The following is a 25,476-nucleotide window of genomic DNA, read 5'->3' as shown; positions in this document are numbered from 1 at the left end:
TGACATAGGTGTCAAAGCTGCTGCTGCAAGTGTCACCTTGTGAATAGAGTGACATTGGTGCCAATTAGGAGGAAAACACCTACAAGACAGTGAGGGCAGTGAAAATGAATATCAGCAGAAAGATAGAACATGAAATGTATTAACAGAAGGTCAAGAGAAACAGCAAATGGTGTCAGCAGAATAGTGTTGAGAAAGAATAAGCAAACTATTTCATGTACAATTACTATTGATCTTTGTACATTAGTGTAATGCACTCTACTAGCAATGGTAGTTTAGGGGATAATAAAATATCAAATTCCTGCAACTACATTGATAATTCTGATGTTAATTCTTCAAACATGGCTTTACAGCTTCATAGTTTGTTATATTAATAGCACATTCCTACCCTATGTGATTGTCTAAACAGTTCAGAATATGCCCAAGATTATACCATATACATAATATCTTTCCTGTAGTCTTTCTTTGACCACGGAGCAGCAGGGAATATACTGAATCTTCACTTGCATCATTTCTTTTCATTTGAATGTGCAAGTTTAAGAATGCATTTCATGTCCTCTCTAAATGGTGATTCTAGTTAATTTTTCTATCTCTTTTGTTTTCATTGCATCAATTTAATACTGCACAGTCTCCAATGAAGACCTACTAGATTTTGGTGACAAAAAAAGAGATGGATGCCGAAACAGAAGAAATATTAAACTTTGTATTTTCAATGGTATTTCCAATTATGACCATTCCTTACAGAAATCCATAAAGAACATCAGGTATGCACTATTATTCCTGCTTCATAAATGAAGATATGAGTCGTCAAAATGTGATGGTGTCTTTAAAGATAGTCCACAAACTTTCCTGCTTTATATACACAAAGTTACTGGAATCAATGAGTTGTTCATTCTATGCTATTCCTTTCTTGCATTTATTGATTTACTGTGTGGATATAACCACCTTTAATTAATTAAATCTAGCCCCTACTCCTTGCCTTTATTTATATTCTCTATTCTCTTTATCATTTATGCTTTCCGACTGCATGTGCTTGTGCTCTTTTTAAAAGAAACACACACACACACACACAAACACACACACACACACACACACACACACACAGGTCCTCTTAGTGATGACTGTATGTTCAACAATGTAGGGCCATGTATATTAGCATAAGCAGCCTCTCAGGGGCTTGGCTTTATTCATAGAACTTTATTTACAATCATTATGTCATGCCCTACTTTCATTTCTCAGCATTATAAATAACAAGCCTGGGAACTCTCGACATTTCCCATTAAAAAAACATTGAATCAATGTTGGCAAATAGACCTAGTGGCTACCATGTCTGACCATATATGTTCATTATTATAACATCAGTGATTCTTGAACAAATGTGTATGGGTCAATGGAGACAAACAAATACATATAAAATACTTATGCCTACACATTTACATACAATTAGAATACGTCTTGCTGGATTTTCCCAAAGAACACCTTCAAACAGTCCTATAGGATTTATTTCATCAGGGCAGGACAATTATGTACTTCAACAATTCTCTTTGGCTCAGTTTTTCTCTTGTATCTGGTATAATTACAATTTAATTGTAATAAATTTTTTGCTAATTACTCATTTTTCAAAGTTCATCCAAAATATAATGATTGTACACTAATGATATCAGGAATTGGATTACAACTGAATTGGGTATGTCATTTCTAATATATCAAAGGGGATATGTTTCCATGGGGAGATTGAAATGCTAGTGTATAATTTAGAAAGAAATAGAAATAAAATTTTTATACTATTTACATCTTATTTTATGTAAAATATCTTTCTTAGAAGTAGTAGATCTTCAGGTGCACAGTAAAATTTAACACCCATCAATTAGTTAAATCAAAGCCAAATGACCATATGGTTAAATTATTCATCACGGAATACTACTTTTTAAAATTCTTTTCAGTTAGGCTACTGCAGTCCCTCGCCAATCCTGTGCATTAAGAATGTCTGACACATTAGCATATTTTATAATTGAGCTGAGAAATGATGTTACTATTAATTTATTTTTGAAATATTAACATTCTTTTATATAAAGTACAGTGAATAAATGTCAGAAGTATTTATGACAACACACTGTTCTATCAGGTATGCCCTTGAAATTCCAAGCTACATTAACGTGAAGATTACTGTGCCTTTGAAGAAAGTTCTCTTTGGATGAAGGAAAATTGTACTTTCAATCATTCTGTGGGGCAAACCAATATAAGCAATTAAAAATGAATAGACAGGGGATAATTAACTATTGTAACATAATATAGTTAGTCTGGCATGCCTCTCATCAATATAAAATAATTCAGAAGAATTTATAATTAACACCGTTGTTTGTTTTCTATGAAACTCAAAGATTTATATTATACAATGATCATTGGTATTTAATTATGTATAGTAAATCCACAAGCAAATACTATGTAAATGTCATTTTCCCCTAAAAGTTCAAATTATGCATGCTAAAATGCTACATTTTATAAAACCTCTATATAACAATTTTTATTTATTTAAAATAAACTTAAATTAATTCTTTTAAAGTATTGAAGGTAGAATAAACAATATCAGTAGGTTTTCTATTTGCTCTCAAATTTTTCTGATGCTTATAACAGACTATATACTACTAAGAAATCACTGACTAATGTGTGTTTTAATGTTTATTATAAGCAAACCTGGAGACTTGACATAGGACTTATCACATTTAATAAATTAGATTAAGTAATATATAGCAAAGACTATGGCTTGATATAAAATCTAGTTCATCTACTGAGATTTTCCTGACTCTTATTTGAGTTCTCAGTACAATGCTTTCCACAATTTATGTGAGTTAACATAATTTTGCATGTAAATATACATATTTGCTCAAACCCTAGACATGTCAAAAGAATATAAAGCAAAACAATATTTAAAGAAACAAACACTAAATCTACTTTTATATTTGTTGGGAATCTCCTAGGAGAACCCTGAGATGAGAAAATGAAGACAAAATAGTATTTTTATGTTCTCTAAATATACAATTTAAAATTTCTTTGTGTTTAATTATTAATGTACTAATATTTCTGGAATATATTTAAGGTCTTGATCATTCTAAAACATTTCTAGAAATGCTTCCCTTTTTGAAAATCAATACTTCTATTTTATCAGCTCCTCCAGTTATATATTAAATTCTTTCCACAAATAAGAAAGTACTTACTAGATTATTTTTCAGAGTGACAGACCAGTATGTAGACAGATGGACCAATAGATACGGTGCCCTTGGAAAATGATGTTTTTACTGTAGTCTCTCTCCCGTTTTAGTACATTTTATCCAACTGTTCATAGGATTTTCTAATAATCTTTCAGGTGCTTAATGAAAATTAAATATTAACATATACTATGTATTCTACATAATGAATTCAGTAAAATTTACTTTGCATTTAAACCATATTTTTAAACCATACCTTTAAACTATATTAAGGATTTTCAAGAGGTAGAATTCAAAATTATATGAGATTTGTACACCAACTTTGCTAGGTTAAATGTCTCTTTCCTCTGCTCATCTTTCTTCGAAGCAGCTGTCATCTGCAAACCCACAAGCCTAGGTCCGGACCTGTTCCATTCTAACATCATTTGTCTCTGAGCCACATTTGCCTTGTCAGATGTTTCTTCTTTCTTTTCCCATACACCTCCATCTCCACCAAGTGGAAACTCCTATGACCATTTCCATACTCATAGGCCTAGGTTCAGAGTGGTGGCCTCAAACCTACTATGTTCCAGAGCCACCTTTGAGTGGTGAGACAATCCTTTCACCAATCTATCTCTCATTGGACTGATATCTCTATACTCACAGGCCAGATCTATGATTTTTGGAGCCAGCTTTGTCTAAATCAGTAAAAGGCACCATTTACCAGTTTTAACTGGCCTATCTCAAGTCACACAGCACCTGCACTAGCCCAGTCTAAGGGAAGTCAGATTATCACATCAGATACAGACAAGGAAGATGATCACAGAGAACCACAAATGAACCTGGCCAGTGGGCCATAATGGGTACAGTCCAAATATATAAACCTATATTACAGATCTACATTTATCACTCAAGGAATGTCATGGAAAAAGGCATAAGGATTGTCAGAACCACCAGAATATTAGGACATTCCCTATTAGTCTCTTATAGAAAGGATGCATTATCCAGATCTGAACAATGCTAAGCATGCATGATCTCCAGTTTCGCAGTGACACACACTGTTTGGCGTACGCTGGTTATAATTAAAATTTTCCTAAGGTCTAGCCTCTAGCGTTTTCTGAGATATATGAGTAGTTGTCTGTTCTTCAATAATGTGCAGTACATTCATATTAGTATGCTTAGTTCGTGAAGCTTCTCAGTCCTGTTTCTCGATATACTTCTAAAGCAGTTTCATCACTTCACTTCAGTAATTGTAGGTCATTTATTTGTTCATGCTCCAAATATCAGTTCCAACTTTCTTATGACTTCCTCCTGCTGTTGTTGCCAGTATGAAAAAGAAATCACACTTCAGAAGAATGTATTCGGGAAATTCTTGTGACTGATATGGTAATGCAAGCTTTAATCTCTGCAGTTGGAATTCAGAAGTAGGCAGATCTCTGTGAGTCTAAGGGACAGCCTTGCTATATACAGAGTTCCAGGAGAGTAAAGATTACAACAGGTCTCTCTGTCTCTCTCTATCTCTCTCTGTCTCTCTCTCTCTGTCTCTCTCTCTCTGTCTCTCTCTCTGTCTCTCTCTGTCTCTCTCTGTCTCTCTCTGTCTCTCTCTGTCTCTCTCTGTCTCTCTCTGTCTCTGTCTCTCTCTGTCTCTCTCTCTCAGTCTCTCTGTCTCTCTTTCTTGTAATCCAGTACAACTGAGTGAATGCAATTGGTTCTCATGGGAAGTTAGTTAAACAGCTTAAAAGACTTATTTCACTTATTTAGGGATTGCCACACTGGAAGAGGAATGGGAAATGAAAGCTTTTCCACAGTCTTTGTTTACAGTCTGGCTGAGAACAAGAGTTGCTCCTTCCTAGAATTTTTGACTGCGTATAGTTAGACAAGCAGAAAAACTTTCTGCCATACTGTGGAGAAACTTGGGCATAGAACTGTAAATATTTTCTAAATAAGTTTTTGTTACTAAAGTCCAGTATTCACAGATTGACTTACATAGGAAAATGTCTTCTCTTAAAAATACTTTCTCCAAATTATTTTATATGAATATAAAAATATTAGACAAAATACACATAATGATTTTCATAGAAAAATGCATGATCACAACATAGAAAACCTGTACATATAATTTCTGTATCATGAAAGAAATGTTTAAGTATAAAGTTCTGTGAGCACTACATTTCCCCTACTATGGCATTGTTAATTATTAAAAAGAATTTCTGAGTTTTGAGGTTTATTTTCATTGTGGTAAAATAAAATTGATATAAATAATGAACATTTTTAAAAATCACATTCACATAACATATTTGCTATATCTGAAATTACTATAAATCTTCAAGTTTTTTGACTAGTACAAAATAAATACTGATGCAAAATTTTTAACTTTAGGTTCATGTCAAAAGTCTTCTAATCCATTTTACCTTTAAGAAAAAATTCCCCTTTCCTTTTTTCTGAATTTTGTTTTCATGACAACAATATCTGAAGCATTTTGAAGATAAACAAGAAGGCAATTTAGTGACTGTAAGTCTTCAAATAGTAGAAAATATTTGGGGATTTTTATCTTATAATGACTTCTCTACTGATATTCTTAAGCATTTCAGTTACCCACAGTTTAGATTTTATTAAGAAAAAAAAATGTTGAGAGCTGCTGGACTTTGACCTTGCACCTATTTCCACTGATATAATTGATGATATAATTTTTAAAGTTTTAAGACCTTTTTACAAAAGATAAGCCTAGGACAAGCCTCAAAAATGCTAAACTCTTCTAATTATGATTTTAGATGAGGCAGAGAGACTTCCAGTAACTCTCAGAAAAAGAAACAAGTGTGATATATTAGTACAATGTGCTCTATTGTGTGAGCTTTTTATTACAACTTAGTAAACTATTTTGTGAGTTCCCATTACAAATAGTTCCTGTACCAAACCTTGATTCATCTCAAAGCAGTATTTATATATCTTAATAATGTAATTATAGGTACTCCATCTGATTTTTCTGGATAGTGTAAAATAGGGTAATTAGAATGTATGAATAATATAGCTTTATAATGAACAGATTTTTATACAAGAAAAAATAAAAAATATGTAAAGTGAGAATATGTGAAATTACTTTATTGAGAAATCTATCTCTCTATCTCTCTATCTCTCCATCTCTATCTATCTATCTATCTATCTATCTATCTATCTATCTATCTATCTGTTTGTTTATGTATTTATTGGTTTTTTTGAGACAGGGTTTCTCTGTGTAGCCCTGGCTGTCCTGAAACTCACTCTGTGGACCAGGCTTGACCTGAACTCAGAAATTTGCCTGCCTCTGTCTCCCTAGTGCTAGAATTAAAGGTGTGCGCTACCACTGTCCCGATGTTTGTTGTTGTTGTTGTTTAATTTATTAGCCTTTCCTGACATGATAGCCAAAGCTTTATAATAGCTCCTTGAAAAGTAATATATATGTACTAAATAATAATGATGCACTTTGAAGGTACTTCACTTCAGATATCAATATAAAGAGTCATAAAATTGATGGCATCTAACTTCTTTTGCTGTGTCAAAGGCACTTATAACATTTAAATAGGAAAAAGAATTTTTCTTTTGGATTTGGATGTTTATAAATAAGTAAATAAATAAACAAATAAATTTGCACACATGCATATGCATTTTTTCCTAACAGAACCAGCTCATCTAGCACTAATATTTATAATATTACATCTTTAACCTGGAGAATGAATAAACTTATATATTCTGCTTTAAAGCATAGTTATTTGTACCACTCAGACACATTCTAGAGTCAATTAAAAGCCTTCTATGGCTCCATCTGCATGTGTAGCAGAGGATGGCTTTATATGGCATCAAAGGGAGTGCTTTTGGTCCTGTGGAGGCTAAATTCCCCAGCATAGGGGAATGCTAGGTTAGTGAGGTAGCAGTGGGTAGGTGGGTATGGGAACACCCTCATAGAAGCAGGGAGGACAGAGGAGATCGGGCGCTTTTTGAGGGGAAGCTGAGAAGGGGGATAACACTTGAAATATAAATAAATAAAATTGCCAATAAAAAGAAAAAAGGAAACCTTTATCCTATCCAGATCGGATTTCTCTTAGGTATTCTGGACCCAAATGTAGCTCTGAGTATTTATGGTAAAAGGCTAAAGTCAAAAACATACCCTGTTATCTTGCTTAGTAGCCACATGGTACAGTTCTCCAAAACCAAGAAGCTTAGCAGAAGCTATAGATGAGCAGTTAGGTGGAAGTGGAGGTTTGCATAAGCAAAAAGTTTTTAGAAAGCTAAAGTAAGTTAGGTGGGGCATCATGACTTCAGGTTACTAAAATGAGAGTTTAGTAATTCCCCACAGGGACCTCAGTGTTAGAGGATGTGCCTAGTCCTGCTGGAACTAGATGTCACAGGGTTGGGTAGTATCCAAGAGAGGCTTCCCATTCTCTGAGAACAGATTCGTAAGAGTGGGACTGGTAGGAGAGGTGTCTTGATGTCTTCGCTGTGATTATGGTCAAGCAGAAAGTGAATAAAAGTAAAATTATTGGAGAATAAAAATGGTCAAATTCTAGTTAGACTTAAAGTGATCTCCACAAGAATATAAGATGGAGGAACCTTTGCACTGCCTTGCCCTATCTGAACAATTTCCCATTTACCCCTTTGGAAGAATGTTAAAATCATCTATCCATTTATCTGACTTTTATGTTCAGTATTTGATAATAGGTAGTTGAGAATAAGATGAATATTTTAAAAACTAAAATCCCTCTGTTCTTTCTATCTCTGTCCATACATGTCAGAACATTATGTCTCCACAATTTTCTATGTATGAATGGTGGTACATATGTCACTGATTGTATAAGCTAGCAAACATGCTCCTAAGAACCACAACTACAACTACAATGCCATAGAATATAGATCTAAACAATTTCTCATATTTTAATCTCTTACTTCTCATATTTCAGTCATCATCTCTGACCCACTATTTCTTCATGTGACAACTTGACCTGTGTTTACTATGATATGGCTACAAAACTGTATAATAATACTTACATACATAGATTTCTTGAGTAACTATTAATTTATTTTTATTTTAAATATACTTTAAACAAAATATCCTAGTATTTTCCCCAAGTGAAAAGTATAAGCTAAAACAATAATATTCTCTTTTTGTCTGTTATTCTGGTTAGTTTTTCATTGATGTAACACAAAATACATTCATCAGTATAACTGGAGAAAACCATAACCAATCAAGATGCAGATTTGTGGAGTTTGGTCCCAAGGGGTAAATCTATGATACAACTCCTGCTCTTAAAGCTCAGAGGTCACTGGAGAAGAAATTGCAGAAAGGTTTTCAAGGCCAGAGGAACTGGAAGTTTGATGTGAAATCATATATTCCAGACATGTCAGAAACCAAACCCATAATGTCTCATAAGCAGGACTGCTTAAACATTAGCTGAAATATACATGCTAATGTGGATGGAGGAAAGTCTACTGGGACTCAACTCTACCAAAGAACATTTTTTTTTGCCATTTTCAGGTTATGACTGTTTTCAATTTTGCTATTTTCTTGTTTTGAGAGAGAGAGAGAGAGAGAGAGAGAGAGAGAGAGAGAGAGAGAGAGAGAGGAGAGAGAATATTACATTACATAGAGAGGTGGGGAGAACTAGGAGGAGCTGGGTGGAATCCTTGATAAACATATATTTTAGGAAAAAATTAACACAAAAATTATTCATGCAGAGAAGTACAGGCAGTAAAAGAATTGGTTGTCAAATACAAAATGGGCATCCCTGAAAACATATATACAAGTAATATTATATAGACTGAGCATATTGTACTTATATATTTTGCAATATATGCATATAAAGAAAGGTCATAAATTCATCAGAGACAAGGGAAGGGTATATGGAAAGATTTGAGAGAAGAAAGGGAGGGAGAAATTATTTAACTATATTATAGTATCAAAAAATAAAAGAAATATTTTTTAAAGATAAGAGCGTTGTCAGTGCCTGAAAATCCCTCTCCCACAACAACTTGTCTATCTGAAGTTCACACCGTTGCATTTAAGATGTTCATTGATTCATAATTTTCTTTTGTTTTATAAGCTGAATACCACATGGAACTTTCTATTTAGAGTAATATGAATCTAATCACCCATAGATAGCCCCAGAATAAAAAAAAAATCTATTCTTTACCTAGAGGTAAGTGCTGGTATTTACATGAATGAATATATGAACATTGTTTTTTTTTTCATTCATTATCACATTGTATAATGCAATTGAAAACAATGACTCAGACTCCCTGGAAGATCTGTAGTTTAAAAATTGCTCTTCACAAGTCTTCACTAAGTAGGAAGAAGCAACTAGAACCTTGACAATACTTCTTGGTTTTCTGAATTGATGCTCTTGCAACCAGTCATCTGCTCTAGGGAAGACCAGAAAGTTCCATTTTATTACCATTTCTCAGTTCTCTCTACATTAGCACAGGCTTAGTAACTGCACCCTTGACAATTGGTTTGATTTTTATCTTAGTATGTGTGCTGTTCAACTGCTCTGATGGTGTTTTTTTTTTTTGTTTTGTTTTTTTTTTTTGCTTTTCTAGTAGGAATGTTCACCATTAATTGCACACTGCATTATCAATAACTTTGCAGTTCAATGGCAATCCTCAGTGAACTAATTATTAACATGAAAATTCTAATAATTATTGTTTCCACTTAAAAAATAATGGTACACTTTTCCCGACTTAAAAACTTCCTATGTGAAGTTTTCAAAGGGAAGAGCTGCTAACAAGCAGTCCCTGTGGGGGACATGTTTTCTAGTTAAGGTTTTCCCTCTTTTCATCTACCTCCCAGAGCTACCTTAGCATCTCTAAATGAGTAATTAGCACTCTCCCTGCTGATTTAGAATAATGGGAACCTCTACTCAAAAAGGTCAGAATTTGAGAACGGATCATATTAAATTCTAACCTTTCCTAAAAAAAGAAGCATTCTTTAATTTGCACTAGCCCATGGAAAATTAACTACCTCCAATTACAGCATATTCACAGGAATTAAAAAAAAACAAACATAAGACTATAAGAACATTAAATTCAATTATTTTTCTTCATATTGGTGGCTTTTATGAAAAATATTAAATTTATTCTTGTATATCTAGGCTGTAAAACTAAACTACTGTGCAAAATAAACATTTAAAAATATTGTGTTGTACTTTTTATCATTATGCAGTGTTCATTAGGTGTTTTAAATATGAAAAACAAAGATATAATATTTCTATATTACATAGAAATACAGATATACATTAATAACCATGCATATGCACATGAATAATATATGTGTATTATATATATATATATTTTTTTTTTTTTTGGTTTTTCGAGACAGGGTTTCTCTGTATAGCCCTGGCTGTCCTGGAACTCACTTTGTAGACCAGGCTGGCCTCGAACTCAGAAATCCTCCTGCCTCTGCCTCCCGAGTGCTGGGATTAAAGGCGTGCACCACCACGCCCAGCTTATATGTGTATTATATAGAGATAACAAATACTTTTATAAAATGAATTAACTTGAAATTTGTTAATGTGGCATAGACTACTATTTTTATGAAATAGTGCTGAGAAATTCATTTCTTTTGTTCATGAAATAACAAGATCAATAATGAATATAAATCAAGGTTTGCCAAGCAATAATCATATAGGTAACTGTAAGATAGAGGAAGGTACAATTTTTAGAAAAATTTGAGGGTGTCTCAGTGTATTGACCATGTTATATAGGAGTTCAGGGCTGCATGTTGGGATATATGCGTTTATATACACTCATATATACATATATACAAATATACATATGCGTATACACATATATAAATTTTTAAAAATAAGTGAAAATGGAGCTCTCATAATGAGTAACAGTGACCCTACTAGACAGCATGTGGTAACAAATAAGAAGCTGGATGCCAAGAATAGGATACTTCTTTTAGAGTATTGTTGCTCATTGAGGTCCCAAAGACATCCAACATTGCCAATGCTATTGTTTACCTTCTAAAATGTAACTGTAAGACACATTTGATTAACAAAGCATGAACAACTCAAGTTGATACTGTACCAAAACTGTATCTCTAGTTGTTACCTTATATAGTTGCAGGATATGTGACCAGCAGAGAAAACTAATAATCAATATAATCCAAATATGAATATTGGGAAATAAAATAACTATTGACCTGGTAAAGACATGCCTGCTAATACAATAGTTGCAAGAATGTAACAGAAGTAACCAAGTACATTTTGATTAGATTTAATTCTATCCTCAAGTTGTAAGCCCTAGTGGAAAACTTACTACTCTTATTATGCTAAACAGACAAAGTATTAAGCCAACTCCTACTGAACTATCAGGATCCACATAGATTACATCATCGTTCAACTTTCATCAAAAAAAAAAATCTCTGTTTGCACTATATGATAATCATCACAAATGTCTACAATATGCCTGAACTCAGACAATAAGAAACTACACAATATTCATTCATAAATGGAATATCCATACCATATCTCCTCTTCTAAGGTCTCAAAAATCACTCCAGAAGAGCATAAAGGAAGAGTCTAAGCTCCGGAGGAATGGGTATTGTACATAACTGAAATACTGGAATGTGTGTGTGTGTGTGTGTGTGTGTGCGTGTGTGTGTGTTTGTGTGTGTGTGTGTGTGTGTGTGTGAGAGAGAGAGAGAGAGAGAGAGAGAGAGAGAGAGAGAGAGAGAGAGAGAGAGAGAGACAAAAGAAAGGTGCTTGAGTTTTTAGAGTTCAAAAACAAAAAGAGAAAAAGCTCCATGAGAGGTGTGCTGGATAGTTTTATGGCAATTTGACACAAGATACTCATCAGAGAGCATAGAGTATCTATTGAGAAAATCACTGCATTTGGTTCAACTTGGTTCAATTTGAACCATTTGATCAACCTGTAGGGAATTTTTTTAAATTGGTGTTTTAAAGGGAGATCCCTGCCAGTTGTTTTTGCTACCATCCCTAGACTGTCCTGGGTTCCATAAGAGAGCAGGCTGAGCCAGCCATGGAGAGCAAGTCAGTAAGCACAGGCTCCCCATGGCATCTGTATTACCTACTGCCTTCAGTGTGCTGCTCTGCTTCAGTTCCTGCCCTCATGGCTTTTGATGAGAAAGTTATATGGAATAGTGAGCAAGAGAAACCCTTTGCTCCCCCTTTTGGTCATAGTGTGTCATCACAGTGACAGTAGTCCTAACTAAGACAGTAGGCAAGGTCTAAATCTCTACAACTACTTGGAGGAAAAGAATGAAGAAGAAATCAGGGAAGAAAATGCTACTTAAATCAAGTGCCCATAGAGCTGAATCAAATGGCAACAGATAGTCAATGTTTGCCAGATAGCTTTAGAGAAACAGTTAGTAAGCCCAAAGTCCCCGAGAAAGCAGGTTCTGAAAAGAAAATCCAAAAGAAAATGAGTCAGTGTTCAGATATGTGAGCAAACCCAAGATAACACTGTGGCAGGTAAAAGGGATTTATTTCATTGACGTGGGGGTATTTTGGAAAGAAAAAATAAATTATCTCATTAATGGACTAACTATTCCTCCTATATCTCTAATATGGATTAAAAGAAAAAACGAGCCTTCATGAGGGGTGGTCCTTTGGCTGTGGGTATTTGACCTGTCCAACTGAATTTGTTCTTTCGGAGGAAACAGTACCATATCTTCACCTAGAGGTAGACGATATTCTTTATTGTAACACAATTGATTATTTGATTAGTTTGAACATTTTTATGGTATTCAAAGAAATATTTAAAATAAACATAACTACAATTTGTTTTTCTGCCCTTAAATTCAACATCTACTTACTAAATGAACAGCTTGCCTTTTAAGTTCCTGTGGTATGTACTGAAGCATCTTTCTTCTTCAAATGTATTCTTAGATTGGAATAATTGTTAATTTTGTCTCACTATTATTTTAAATCTATATTCCCTCCAGACATGCTATCAAGTCATACAACATTATTTCTCACATTATATAACAGAAGCTATCCAGGCTATGGAGTCTATACCAGCTGATAAAGTAACGGTTCCAAGATGGAAGAGGCAGACCACAGTTATTTCCCTCCCAAGTGGGCACATTTTCCCTTTAGTGTGCAGTTTAGAAGAGGAGCTCTTAAGTCAGGGAAGAATGAATATAATGCTCATCTACATAAAACAAGGAGAGACTTGAAGACTTACAGATAGGAACATCATCACTCTTTGTAAAGTCGGAGAAATACTATGAATAAAGCTTGCCAACTCAGATGTATTGAAACCTTGCAAACTGTATTAACAAGATTAGATTTCAGTTTTACAAAAATGGAACTTGTCGACTAGAGAGATTTTTGCTGTCTTTCAAGAAATAGGAAAAAGTTAATGTGACAGAACTATGTTCTATTAAAACGCAAAATCTCTTTCTTGTTCTGTGAAGGTACTGTTTGGAAGACATGACTGGGAATGGCATAGTGTAAAATGTTATCAATGTAAACATATTACAGATTCCACAGTAGCAATTTCGCTGGAGTGGGAAGAAATATACACACAACATGCTAATGTATTTGATCATAGGAACCTGAGGGTGAATGGACTCTAGGAAATAAGGAAGGTGACAATAAAGGGAAATTCTTTCTAGAACACTTGGGAAAGTCAGGAGAAAGTATACTGAGTGAGAAGAGCATGCTAAGCTAGTTATGCGCTAATGCTTCAAATAATTTTTAGTATGTTGAATTTGATGTATCTATAACGAAGAAGTTGGGTATGTTGTTGGTGTATGAATACTTTACATACTCATGTGGATAGAAACACAAGTGTTTTAAGAGGCATTTCTACATTTGTCATGCCTTGCTCTTTAATGAAATGATTTTAAAAGACAATAAGAACTCATAATCTGCTTCATTCAGACTTGTTCTAATTGGGAAATTGATTCAAATTTCCACATGTAACATATCACCTCTTTACCAAATACAATTCTATGTGTAAATTAGAATTGGAAAGACATGCTCTACGAGGTATGCTTCCTAAGAATTTAAGATGGAAAGCTGAGTCAATATCTCTGCATAATAGTTACTATTATTTTATAGAAGAGTATAATTGAGATATAATTATCAAGGTAGGACATGAAATAAGTTAGAAAGATGAGATCTAAATACATTTTATTTGGCAGCCAGTGCCCTATTTCTAAATAACTTTTTCTTCTGGATCAATGCTACTGTCAGATGAAACACGGCACAAGCTCCTGGGGTTAATGTACCTCTCCAGAAATGCATTATAGAATAAGAAAAAATATTCTAAGGGCAGAAATCTTTGGGAGACCTAAATTTGGGACATGAGAAGAGATGACCTTATGCAAGGACATCGCTAATTTGTGGGAAAGTGCTAAGACTTTGGAAACTGGTCACAAAATGCTTCCTGAACAATAGCAGAGTGCATAAAAGCAGTGCTGCCTATTACATAAGAGAACAGGGTTACTGTCAAGTAGCCAATCTTTAATTACAGTGAAGAAAGAGCACTTGAAAAATGATTGTTCACATGTCTGAGAGCAAGTTCAACAACAATTTTATCCACAAAGCACGAAAATGCTAATGTTTCATCCTTATTATAAAGCTTCTAATGACAAACTGAAAATGAAATAACAAGCCTTCATTCTGATGATAATGGCTGAAGCCAGTTTGTAGCATAGCAATATCACATTTCCAATTCACGTTTCTACAAGTTAATATTGCATTTTTGCAGTCCTCTGCAGGAATTGAGTGGCTTAACTTAATAATTTTTCATTAATGTGTTGCACATATTCATACCATTGACTACACTTAAATTCTATGGTCCAAAAGAGATTATTTAAGACTTCAATTATTACATATATTTTATAGGTTATAGATCGACTTTCTTGGACAATTGAATAATAATTTATGTTCAGAATTTTCATATCTTTGTCGAGTTTGCATTTCTTTTTTCATCAAACTTTATTTTTTTAAAGAATTTGTAGATTTATTCCTTATTACATATACAAATTCTTTTTTTTTGCTAATTTAAAAATATTTTTTGTTTTGTAATGTCTTTTTTAATGTTAATATTTTATTAGATATTTTCTTCAATTATATTTCAAATGCTATCCCATTTCCTAGTTTCCAGTAGATATACAAATTCTTAACATAATAACACCTTTGTTTGCTACATATGCAGGTAGAGACACAAGCTCTGGGGGATGCTGGCTAATTCATATTGTTGTTCCACCTATAGGGTTGCAGATCCCTTTAGCTCCTTGGTTACTTTATCTAGCTTCTCCATTGGGGGCACTGTGATTCATCCAATAGCTGACTGTGAGCATCCACTTCTGTGTTTGCTAGGCTCCAGCATAGCCTCACAAGAGACAGCTATATCTGGGTCCTTTCAGCAAAATCTTGCTAGTGTGTGCAACGGTGTCAGCATTTAGAAGCTGATTAATTATGGGATGGATCCCCGGATATGGCAGTCTCTAGATGGTCCATCCTTTCATCTCAGCTCCAAACGGTGTCTCTGTAACTCCTTCCATGGGTGTTTTGTTCCCAATTATAAGAAGGGGCAAAGTGTCCAAACTTTGGTCTTCGTTCTTCTTGAGTTTCATGTGATTAGCAAATTGTATCTTATATCTTGGGTATTCTAAGTTTCTGGGCTAATATCCACTTATCAGTGAGTAGATATTGTGTGAGTTCTTTTGTGATTGGGTTACCTCACTCAGGATGATGCCCTCCAGGTCCATCCATTTGCCTAGGATTTTCATAAATTCATTCTTTTTAATAGCTGAGTAGTACTCCATTGTGTAAATGTACCACTTTTTCTGTATCCATTCTTCTGTTGAGGGGCATCTGGGTTCTTTCCAGCTTCTGGTTATTATAAATAAGGCTGCTATGAACATAGTGGAGCATGTGTCCTACTTACCGGTTGGAACATCTTCTGGATATATGCCCAGGAGAATTATTGAGGGATCCTCCTGTAGTACTATGTCCAGTTTTCTGAGGAACTGCCAGACTGATTTCCAGAGTGGTTGTACAAGCTTGCAATCCCACCAACAATGGAGGAGTGTTCCTCTTTCTCCACATCCTAGCCAGCATCTGCTGTCACCTGAGTTTTTGATCTTAGCCATTCTGACTGGTGTGAGGTGGAATCTTCGGGTTGTTTTGATTTGCATTTCTCTGATGATTAAGGATGTTGAACATTTTTTCAGGTGCTTCTCAGCCATTCGGTATTCCTCAGGTGAGAATCCTTTGTTTACCTCTGAGCCCCATTTTTAATGGGGTTATTTGGTTTTCTGGAGTCCACCTTCTTGAGTTCTTTATATATATTGGATATTAGTTACCTATCTGATTTAGGATAGGTAAAGATCCTTTCCCAATCTGTTGGTGGCCTTTTTGTCTTATTGACAGTGTCTTTTGCCTTGCAGAAGCTTTGCAATTTTATGAGGTCCCATTTGTCGATTATCGATCTTACAGCACAAGACATTGCTGTTCTATTCAGGAATTTTCCCCCTGTACTCATATCTTCAAGCTTTTCCCTACTTTCTCCTCTATAAGTTTCAGTGTCTCTGGTTGTATGTGGAGTTCCTTAATCCACTTAGATTTGACCTTAGTTCAAGGAGATAAGAACGGATCAATTTGCATTCTTCTACATGCTAACTGCCAGTTGTGCCAGCACCATTTGTTGAAATGCTGTCTTTTTTCCACTGTATGGTTTTTGCTCCCTTGTCAAAGATCAAGTGACCATAGGTGTGTGGGTTCATTTCTGGGTCTTCAATTCTATTCCATTGGTCTACTTGTCTGTCACTATACCAGTACCATGCAGTTTTTATCACAATTTCTCTGTAGTACAGCTTTAAAAAGTCAGGCATGGTGATTCCATCAGAGGTCTTTTATCCTTGAGACAAGTTTTTGTTATCCTAGGTGTTTTGTTATTCCATATGAATTTGCAGATTGCCCTTTCTAATTCGTTAAAGAATTGAGTTGGGATTTTGATGGGGATTGCATTGAATCTGTAGATTGCTTTTGGCATTGTGGGCCATCAGTGGAAAGAGAGGCCCATTGGTCGTGCAAACTTCATCTGCCTCAGTACAGGGCCAAGAAGTGGGAGTGGGTGGGTGGGGAACTTTTGGGATAGCATTGGAAATGTAAAGGAAATAAATACCTAATAAAAAATTAAAAAATAAAAAAATTAAAAATTAAAAAATAAAAAAAAGAAATGAAAAAAAATTAACACCTTCGTTTTGCCCTCTCTAAAGCCGTTATTCTTGGGGCCAGTGTCTAAGGCAATCATGATTATCGTTCAGTAAAAAGCTTATCAAAAGCCAGTTGGCCTAAGCAGGAGAGAGTTAGAGGCTTCTTGGGATGGGAATATTGAGAGGGCAAGATGTAGCACTAGTGTCTCCTGGCTTTATAGGGAATCCACTATGATTCGCCACTGCAGGATTTAGATTTAACGTGGTTTACAAGATTAGGATTTTTGTTATTGCACTCAGCGATTGAGTTACCATTGTTTCTGAACTAAGTTGGTGTTGTGCTCAACTCATCCAGCAAGAAAAACGCAACACGGTTGGATTCTTCTCAACAGCCTTCTTTATTTCAGGAACACCTAGATGCTACGGGAACTCTGGAAACCGAGGGAGGACTGCATATATATATATATATATATATATATATATATATATATATATATATACTCCAGCACTGGGGAGAACTATGTGTCCTCCTGGGATTGGTCAGTCTGACTGCACTTTGATTTGTATGCACCTCCTCGGGAGGGGTTGGCACCAGATTTGGGCTAGCGCCTGCGCAGTGGCATTGTTTATGGGGATGGTGTACTGGAGGTCGGCGCCATCTTTTAGGCACCCGGCTGCCTACAAGTTGGTGTGACGTTTTCCTTCACACGACAGTTTGACTGGGTTCAAGAGAGGAAGCTCAGCCATGGCTCATGGTCCCAATACCTGAAGTATGTAGCTGCTCCAAAAAGTTGCATTCTGGATAAGTTGACTGGCATGTTTGCTCCTCGTCCATCCACTGGTCCTCACAAGCTGAGGGAATGCCTGCCTCTGATCATTTTCCTAAGGAACAGACTTTAATAAGCCCTCACTGGAGATGAAATAGAAAATGATTTGCAGGAACCGATTCACTAAGACTGATGGTGAAAGACTCCAAAACTCCCAAAGGGAGGCACTTACTCAAGCCTCGGGTCAGCCGCGCACCCAAGAAGACACTGAGACCGGTACTTAAGATGTATAGAGAGTAAGATTTAATACAGCAATGACAAGAAAGCACATAAAAGCACATATACCAGATATCTGGGGTCGAAACTCATGCAGCAGGTGCAGAGGAGATTCGGCAATTAGCCCAAACTTTTCACAAGCTTTTATAGGAAGGAGGCAAGGGGGGAGCAGGGCAGGGAAAATACAGGTTTTACGTCACTAAGTGATTCAGCCAAGGGTTTTTCCAAAGTGCTTTTGCAACCGCGTCCCACACTTTGGCCATGTACTTGATTCATTGGAACTGAGGTTTTTACTCACACCCTTATCTCAAAAATGTCCCTGGCACAGTCCTTAGTTGGGAGGGGTTGGACTGGGTTCGTTCCAGGAGACCCTTATCTCAGAAATGTCCCCGGAACAGTTTTCATTTGAGAGGGGGTCTGACTCTGGTGTGAGAGTTCAGAATGTACTCTGGGGTGAGGAGTTCTGGTGGTCAGTAATTTTCCTCTTTCATTCCCCACTCCTTTTAGTAAGTAATTCTAATCTTAGAATTTCAGAAGTCTATATTTTTATGCGGAGAATACTGCATTTACTCTATTTTAACATGGGAACAAAAACAGAATAAGAAGCATTAGTAAACAAAACTAGGCAGGGGCCCTTTTAGCGAGGCTTGAGGGTCTGGGCACGATGTAGGTGCACGTAGATCAGATCTCTGGCTGGAACTGGTGAGATGTCCTTGGGATACCCAGCTCGTTCACTGTCTCAGCTGTTGGGATCCCTGGAGCAATGTCGTCCGCGTACTCAGTCCAATTTTTCCCAGTTGTGACCAGACCACCTGCAAGCCTTTTAACTTAGCATACAGATCATTATTATAACAACATAGGTTTAAACACATCATTTAAGACTATAATGGGCATAGGAGTCTCATAAAGGATAAAACTGAATCAAGAGGAAGTATTTCTAGTACGTTTAAGTAGGGCATAGGGAAGGAACACCAAGTCTGTGCCAGTCTCTACGATTAATTTAGTCAAGGTCTGTCATAGAGTTTTAAACTAATTTATTTTATCTGTCCTGAGCTCTGAGGTCTATACACACAATGTAATTTTTATTTGACCTCTAAATGCTTGGCCACACCCTGACTTACCTGGGCAACAAAGCAGGGCTATTATCTGACACTATTGCTTTTGGCACTCTGAACCTTGGAAAAATTTTCTTTAATAATCTTCTTGATGACTATGTGAGCAGTCTCATTTATCCATTTTGAGAACGTTTTTTCTCAGTAAAGTTTATTTCTCAGTTGATGTCAGGTCTGTCTTTTCAAGGGAGGACTAGTTTTCTTTCTTTCAGTTTTTACCATTTTATACAGGGTTTCTTTTACCAGTCTTAATTTGTCTATAACTTGATAGTCTTCAGACTGCCAGGATCATTGCTCTTTGGGATGCCTGTTTTTGGCGGTTAGATCTGCCATCTGATTTCTTTTGTTCACAGCATCTTAGGTCTTTTTCTGTAGATGTCAACAGCTCTCTTTGTCTGTATATTGTTCCATACAGTGGCAAAAGCATACCTGCTGTCAGTGTAGACTTTTATTTTGCCATTTATGGACCTTGTCTCAAAGTCACAAGTTCAGCTTTCTGGGCCGACGTCCCTTCAGGGAGGCTGCTGGCCTAGATCACTTGCTTTCTGTCTACCACCATACTGCTGTCCCCGCCTTCTGCTTACCTTTAACCTCGAGGCTACTGTCATCAGTGTACCAGCTCGAACCCTCAGGCCAAGGCTGATCTGATCCTTCAGATCACTTCAAGTACCAGTTTCTCAGCACAGTGATGAGTAGGTGCAGTCTCACGCAGTGGGACAGCAGGTGGAACGAAGCGAAGGTCACTCGTTCAGTCCACAAAAAGTTCTGATGTGTCACAGGAGCATTGGTAGTCATCCATCAGTCAGGGGGCTTTTGGATAATGCTTTCAAGAGCGTGGGATGCCATTACAGCTAGTTACTGTCCCAGAGTGAGCTTATCAGCATCCTTGACAAGCAGATTATGGCAGCAATAGCTTTCAGGCAAGAAAATCACCCGCTGGCAACAGGGTGTAACTTCTTGGATAGGTAAGCCACTGGCCTTTTTCAAAGTCCCAAAGTCTGAGAAAGGACTCCTCTGGTGACCCCTGATCTCTCTTCCACATAAAGAGTGAAAGGCTTGGTTAGTTCAGACAAAGGCTGGCCATCAGTAGGGCCTGTTTTATCTCTCTAAAGGCTTTCAGGTGATCTGGGATCCACACAACACCTCCCCTTCCTTGGTTAGGAGGTACAATGGGAAGCTAAGGTCGCCAACCCAGGTGTCTAGAGTCTGTAGAAGCCAGCAAGTACCCAAGAATTTTCTTACTTGCCTTGGCGTAGTTAGCCACTACTTCCCGTCTCGAAGGGTGTATCTCAAGTAAGTAACTTCAGTCTGACACAGCTGAGCCTTTTTAGCTGAGGCTCGGTCTTCAGTTGCCCAGGTTTCCTGTCTAGATCCTGTCTTTTTCTTTCTCTCCTATCACTGTGGCCAAGATTCTAGTCAAATTTCTCTCTTGTCTAAGATCCCTCCTGTTTTTTCTTTCTTCTGCCTCCCGCCTCTCTCTCTCTCTCACACACTTTCTCTGCCTCTTTCACTAGATCACATAACTGTCTCCCTCTCTATCTATAAATATATCTTTTTGTTCTCTTTCCTTTGAATGTTATCTAATTATTACATCTATATTCTGTCACTTAACTTTTTTCATAGTTTACCTCTTTTTACTGTTAGGTCAGATTGTCGGGGCACTTTATAGTCCCACAGAGACGAGACCTCATCAGAGCCTGGCAGTTAGACCCATAGGTGCTCCTTACCTTGTATGTCTCCCTCACCGGGGCTTAAAACAGATTCACTGCTAGCAGCTCAGGGCGATGCCTGAGAAGAGAAAACACACGGGGCAGAGAAGGGAGTGCAGCTCTCACATCATCTGGCTGCACCAGACCACTGATATCTCAAAATGAACACAATTTTTTTCTGTTTACAAGAGACAGGATACAGGGGACAGGAGAATGAGCCTTTCTCCCACCCAGGAGGCAGGCAAAGGCTGAAAACAGATCCTTTGATGTGAAGAGCCCAGCGCTGAGTCTCCGCTGCGCGCAGGAAGCGGCGTAAACTCCTGGGAGTGGCAAACAAACGCTGGCAGGCAGAGGCAGCAATTTAACTATTTAACTACCTGATAGATTCCTGGTGCTCTCTGCACTGTCTTTGGGGAGGGAGCACGCAGCCAGGCCGGCACAAGGGAGTGCGGGTAGACTCTGGGGGGGGGGCAAAAGAGGGACGCTGTAGTCGGCCCCTCCCCAGCTGTGGCAGGCTTCACGGCCACTCCGGGACTGGCAGGCGGGGGCCGGCAGGCCGCTGCACTCACTATCAGCATTTTACAACTCATTCGCAGGGCACAGACAGCCTCCGTTGCTGCTGTGTCTGCAGAACTCAGAACCTCAGCACCACTGCGGCAGCTCTGGATCTCAGAGCTCTTTTGAGCAGCCTGGGGAGGACCGGCCTGGTGGTTTTCTTTCCTTTTTTAAAACCATTGCTGACAAATTCTGTCCTGACGTCAGTCCAAGTCTACAGTCGACAAAGGGTTAACACACACACACACACACACACACAGAGTCTGTCACGTGACAAAAACTACAAACAAGCACACCCGTCCACATCAAACACTATTTTCTGACGGGGTCGGATTCCACATTGACTCCTTTTCCTGATAGGGGTGGGATTCCACATCCACTCCCGCTCTGGCAGAGAGAACACTCTCTCTCTCTCACTCTGCCAGGCAACAGCCAGGTCTTTTTGACTGTTCTGTACCCTGGCCACTCCTTCCAGGGTCTCCCTTGGAACATCTCTTTTGGGGTGCAGACTGTGAGGCCATAGACAGTCGTCCTCTCACAGCCACTAGGGTCCTTACGGTCCACAGTGGCAGCTGCCAGAATAAACCCACAATCTCAGAATACACAAATGCAGCAGTTCCACACCTACACACCCAGCAGATTGTCCCATTTCTAGAATAATAGCAAACACAACAAGAGCAGACACAAGACTTGAGACAAAAAGAAAAACCAAAGTACGAGGTGGGACTCGAACCCACGATCTCGCAACCTGAAGCACGAGGTGGGACTCGAACCCACGATCTCGCACAGAGGCACGAGGTGGGACTCGAACCCACGATCTCGCAACCTGAAGCACGAGGTGGGACTCGAACCCACGATCTCGCACAGAGGCACGAGGTGGGACTCGAACCCACGATCTCGCACAGAGGGGTCCACTAAGCGTCCTTAGTCCTCCCCTTGTCCTCCTGGGACGTCTCCCAGGGCGCACAGACGGTGGACACCTGGACACGTCTGTCCTCTCCACACCCTACGCTCCTACCCGGAGCGCGGTCTCACTGTGCACATTGCACACTGAGCGTCTGCAAACCCGAAACTGCGATCACACCAGATACAGAATGGCCTTCCTGGCCTCTCAGAGACAAACAAAACACAGACACCAGACCAAAACAGAACAGTAAATCTTACTTCTGAGTGGGTCCAGGACTTCTGGGTGGTCGCGCTGATTCCCGGCCAACGCACCAAATGAAAGACTCCAAAACTCCCAAAGAGAGGCACTTACTCAAGCCTCGGGTCAGCCGCGCACCCAAGAAGACACTGAGACCGGTACTTAAGATGTATAGAGAGTAAGATTTAATACAGCAATGACAAGAAAGCACATAAAAGCACATATACCAGATATCTGGGGTCGAAACTCATGCAGCAGGTGCAGAGGAGATTCGGCAATTAGCCCAAACTTTTCACAAGCTTTTATAGGAAGGAGGCAAGGGGGGAGCAGGGCAGGGAAAATACAGGTTTTACGTCACTAAGTGATTCAGCCAAGGGTTTTTCCAAAGTGCTTTTGCAACCGCGTCCCACACTTTGGCCATGTACTTGATTCATTGGAACTGAGGTTTTTACTCACACCCTTATCTCAAAAATGTCCCTGGCACAGTCCTTAGTTGGGAGGGGTTGGACTGGGTTCGTTCCAGGAGACCCTTATCTCAGAAATGTCCCCGGAACAGTTTTCATTTGAGAGGGGGTCTGACTCTGGTGTGAGAGTTCAGAATGTACTCTGGGGTGAGGAGTTCTGGTGGTCAGTAATTTTCCTCTTTCATTGGGAAAGTCAGGATCGATATAACCTACCCTGCTGGGTTTATGGGTGTCATCAACATTGAGAAGACTAGAGAGAACGTCCGTCTAATCTATGACACCAAGGATTGCTTTGCTGTTTATAGTATTACACATGAGGATGCCAAAGTATAAGTTGTGCAAAGTAAGAAAGATCTTTGTGGGTACTAAAAAATAATCCCACATCTGTTGACCCCCAGTACTCGTACTATTCAATACCCTGATTTCCTCATCAAGGTGAATGACACCATTCAGTTTGATTTGTAGACAAACAAAATAACTGACTTCATTAAGTTCAATCCTGGGAACCTGGGTATGGTGACTGGAGGTGCTAACTTGGGGAGAATTGGTGTATTCACCAATAGAGAGAGACATCCTGGCTCTTTTGATGTGTTTCATGTGAAAGATGCCAATGGCAACAGCTTTGCCACTTGTCTGTAACATTTTTGTTATTGGCCAGGGCAACAAACTATGGATCTCTCTTTCTCCAGGAAAAGGAATATGAGTCATCATCACTGAAGAGATAGACAAGAGGCTAGCGGCCAAACACAGCAGTGGGTGAAATGGTCTCTAGGAGAAATGCTTGAGAAGTATTTTTACTCTTCCTACTAAAAGCCTTTCTAGGCAACATGCTAGATTAAACAACACAATGAAACTTAAAAAAAAATCCTGAGTGAATGTGTATTATTGACAGGGACACTGCCATGTCAAGGACTTCCATGCCTCAGACCCATAGAAATGGCAGAAGCTCCCTTAGTGAGGCTGGGGGCAGGGTTGCTACCAAATCCTTCCTCTCTACAGTTGACTATGTAAAAACACAAAACAAAACAAAACAAAACAAAACAAAACAAAACAAAACAAAACAAAACAAAACACCCTAACAGCCGCAACTTCTTCCTTCCAGATATCTGGATATCCACAACCTAAGACGAATCCCCAACAGAGACCTCCTATTGAGACTAGCTAACCACTCACTCCTCTTGTACTGTACAAAATAAATGTTCGGAGGTTTTTTGTTTTGTTTGTTTGTTTTTGTTTGTTTGTTTGTTTTTTAAAGAGAGGTGGCCAATATTCTTATGGCTAAGTTTGATTAAACCTATGTACGAAGACTGGAATTATGTTGCTGTCAAAATAGGTAAGTATGATGTTAGTTTTAAATGAATATTTGTTTTTGCAATGGTTTAAAATTTAGAGAAAAGTAAAGAATACAATAAACTGCCTGTCTCACTGAAATTTTATCTGCAAATAAGGTGTATTTATTAAATACATACAACTCCATGCTTCAATTAAATTCATTTAGTCTTAGTGTAATATATTTTTAATCTGTTTTAGGATGACATTTCAGTGTTTTATACATCATTAAGTTATATGTTCTTAAGTTTCTCTTTTGATAATTTTTTGTCTGTTGTTTTATTTTTTAATTTTGAATCTCACTGTGTATAATGGTTGAACTAGAGCTTGATAAGTAGACCAGGTTATATTGTAACTCATCAAGTTCTACCTGTTTCTGTCTCTGAACTGTTGTAATTTAAGGTGCAAGACATCTGGCATGTTTTTCTCATAATGCTTTCAAACTTGAAGCTGGTTCATGAGAAATACAGTTGATTCCACCTAACTAGTGTTAGTCTAATATTTTTTTGTATGAATATAGATTTTTTTAAATAAAAGGTCACAGAGATGATTAATGTGCCATTTTCATCTCATCCCGTAAAACTTACATGCTATGAACATGACATAAGGAATGATATTTCCTTTGAGATAATGTTATCAGATTTATCCATTGTTAAATTGCTCTTTTCTCTTGTAGTATCCTTCTGGAAAGAAGAAAATTAATATGAGGTGTGCACACTTAATTAGGATGCTATACTTGATAGCCTTCAATCCTGAAATTCTTTAAATAGA

At 37.6% G+C, this 25,476-nt stretch overlaps 1 pseudogene; it reads left to right on the top strand.

Annotated features, from left to right (window-relative positions):
- The first annotated feature begins 14,158 nt into the window (after positions 1–14,158).
- Positions 14,159–24,136, top strand: LOC110296174 (small ribosomal subunit protein eS4-like; annotated as a pseudogene).
- Positions 24,137–25,476: the final 1,340 nt, after the last annotated feature.

This window comes from Mus caroli, unplaced genomic scaffold, assembly GCF_978045245.1.
Source record: "Mus caroli unplaced genomic scaffold, Mus_caroli_1 scaffold_1, whole genome shotgun sequence".
Lineage (NCBI taxonomy): Eukaryota > Metazoa > Chordata > Mammalia > Rodentia > Muridae > Mus > Mus caroli.
This window is presented reverse-complemented; position numbering and strand designations above follow the sequence as displayed.